At 50.0% G+C, this 2,736-nt stretch overlaps 1 long non-coding RNA gene across 1 annotated transcript in view; it reads right to left on the bottom strand.

The window, feature by feature from the left end:
• The window catches only part of LOC108800575, a 2,581-nt gene extending 737 nt beyond the window's left edge, over nucleotides 1-1,844 (bottom strand). The window contains exons 1-2 of the long non-coding RNA XR_001942108.1: nucleotides 1,688-1,844; nucleotides 1,034-1,037 (exon numbers count right to left, since the gene is read on the bottom strand). This is a non-coding gene — a long non-coding RNA (uncharacterized LOC108800575). The remainder of the gene's footprint in view (nucleotides 1-1,033; nucleotides 1,038-1,687) is intronic.
• Between the last annotated feature and the right edge of the window lie 892 nt (nucleotides 1,845-2,736).

Raw genomic sequence — 2,736 nt, 5'->3', positions numbered from 1 at the left:
TAGACGGTTGATCCTAGTCCTCCCTGGACGCCGGGCCGGCACGGTCTCGACTCCGATCTCCCCGAGGCCTGCGAGATCTTTGTCTCCTTGGCCTCTGGCTGTGGACTGGGGGTTCTAATCGCTCCGTCATGGGGGTCAGCCAGTCTTGTACCGGGACAGGGTCACATTCCAACAGGGAGAACAGCACAGGTAGCTGATCCGGCCTATGTAAAGCGAATGTACGGTTCCCCTTACGGACCAACAGGTGGAATGGATGGCCCCAGCGATAGGTTGCGCCAGCGTCCTGCACACACCTGAGGACCGGTCGTAGCTGTCTCCGCATATAGAGCGTGTGGCTAGAGAGGTCAGGTAAGAAAGATATGGAAGCACCATCAAAGTCCACCGTCTTCTTAACCCACGCCCGACGCATAATCTCTTCCTTCAACGTAAAGAAATGGATGCGACACAGCACATCTCTGGGTGCGCCATCTCTAGTATTAGCCGGGCCATACACCCTGTGTACTCGGTCTAGTTCCACTGCATGGGTAGGCTCCCTGTCTAGTAGCATATGGCAGTCACTGTAGAGCGTAGATTCGGACCAGTGGTGGCCTCAGGGATACCTCTAATGCGGACGTTGTTCCTGCGGCTTCTATTTTCACCATCATCCATCTTAAGACGGAGGGTAGCCATAGCTTGTAGATGGGTAGCCTGCATCAGCTCCATCGCCTGCAGGCGGGAGTCGAATGAGGCCCTGCTGGATTCCAGGGACGCCACTCTCACATCAACCCCCGTTACCTGTTGCCGTACCGCCGTCAGTTCCTGTTTCAGGGAGCCCTCCAAGCGTTCCACCATCATGGCCAGGTCTGCTCTGAGCGTCTCGAACATCCCCCTGAGCTCTTGTCCCGACACCGGGGAGTGGGCCGCCGGCGCGGGCGGGTGATGGGAGCCCTGCAAGACATCCGATCTCGTCAGCATAGGGCTGCATGGGGGGGACTCACGTGCCCGTTCATCCGCAGAGGAGGCGGCGGCGTCTGCATCCTGAGACTGAGACGACGCAGCTGCTGCTGCGGGCCGGAGAGACACATGCGGGCGCCATCTTGGATCCGCCGGCACTCGGCCTCGGGTCTTGCTGAGTAAAGAACCGGCGGAAATCTTGTTTCGGCCCGGTTTTTGGGGTCCCCTTCCCTCTCTTCTTCTTTTTCGTCGACATGCTGACACACTAGTCTGTAAAATCGGCCGCCGAGGTACGGAGCTCACACGCTGCACGTCCTCACAGATCCATGCCTTGGCCACGCCCCCCCAAAATTCAGATTTTATCATGTGTGCAAATATTAAAAGATTGCTCCGGACATCAAGTTCTTACTTTAATGTCAAGGTAAGTGTAGTACAGTCATTTTACTGCAATGTTTTAATACAAGTCAAGATCAACAAAACATGGGACAATGACTGAACTTAAATCATTAAGACTTAAATGGTGGTTAACTTTCTTATAAATGCACGAATTTTAGTGCTAATTAACATAAATATACTACAGATAAGTTAAATAAGCTAACCTTATTCAGGCTGAGGTAACTTACATGACCCTTTTCTATTATTTTGGCAAAAAAAAAAGGTTGGACAAATATGGCTCAATGTAGATAATTGTCCTAAATGAGTCATTAACCCTTAGAGCATTATTCTAGTATAGCAGATAAATGAATTACATTACCATCAACATCCAGTAGAGTTGCTTCATAGCAAGGCCAACCTCCTGGAGGGCATTTCCCTTGTCGCCATTCCATCATATGTTTCCCGCCCAGTGATGACTTCATTTTCTTTATAGCCCCTGATCCAGTCGCATTTATATCACACTGTATGTATGTTCATCGTCACCTTCTTCCCATCTCACCAAAGCAAACGTTGTCATTGTGCGCAGTGCAGTCCAAACTTCAGCAGTGCTAAATCAAAGACCTTGTGGGAAATAATGTAAAAATAATGGGTGCTGATAATAAAAGGGAATCTCCACTTGCCAGAAAGGCTTTTGATTTGTATTTCTATTAGCAATGTGCCTATTTTATTAGGTTAGTTTATATTCCTGTGATGCTATGTTAACCGATTGCCATCTGCCCACTGTAAATACACGGGAGGACTGCAGACACTTCCCATCAGGTGGATGTGCCTATACGTCATTTCTGTTCTGCAGGCGGGCAAGCAGAATCCCGCCGGGCCTGTACCAACTGTTACATAGAAGTGTTCGGCCAGCTCTACAGCCAGCCAATTGCTTGTATTACAATGTAGAGTGAGCCCACCCTCTGCTGCCGTGGCCCCCCTTCACTATCGGTTACTAGCACAGCGACTGTCCATACAGAGAATGGAGGCAAGATCAGCATTCCCCTCTGCGGATCACTCCTCTTCTCTCTCTGAAGAGGGAAGCAATGTGTAGTACATCACTTCCACCTTTAGCTATCATTTCTCTGGCTGCTATAGCCAGAGAAGAAGCCGGTGGAGCAGATCTCTGCTTCATCAGCTTCTTGGGGGTTCCCAAGGTGACATTAGGGGTCTTAGTGAACCCTGTCTCCATAAAGAAGACCTGTCAGTGTATATTGGCTATCACATAGGTGGCTTGTTATTCCCCTATGTCAGGGCTCAAAATTTCCACTTGCCCGCTCGCATTTGGTGAGTGGAAATAAAGAGAGGGCGAGTGGAAATTCAGTCAGGCACGCGGCCACGGATTGCGTACCTGACTATGAGAGCATCCCTATGTGATAGCAATAAAGT

Source organism: Nanorana parkeri, unplaced genomic scaffold, assembly GCF_000935625.1.
Source record: "Nanorana parkeri isolate BGI_ZX_2015 unplaced genomic scaffold, ASM93562v1 scaffold2068, whole genome shotgun sequence".
NCBI classification, from domain to species: domain Eukaryota; kingdom Metazoa; phylum Chordata; class Amphibia; order Anura; family Dicroglossidae; genus Nanorana; species Nanorana parkeri.
This window is presented reverse-complemented; position numbering and strand designations above follow the sequence as displayed.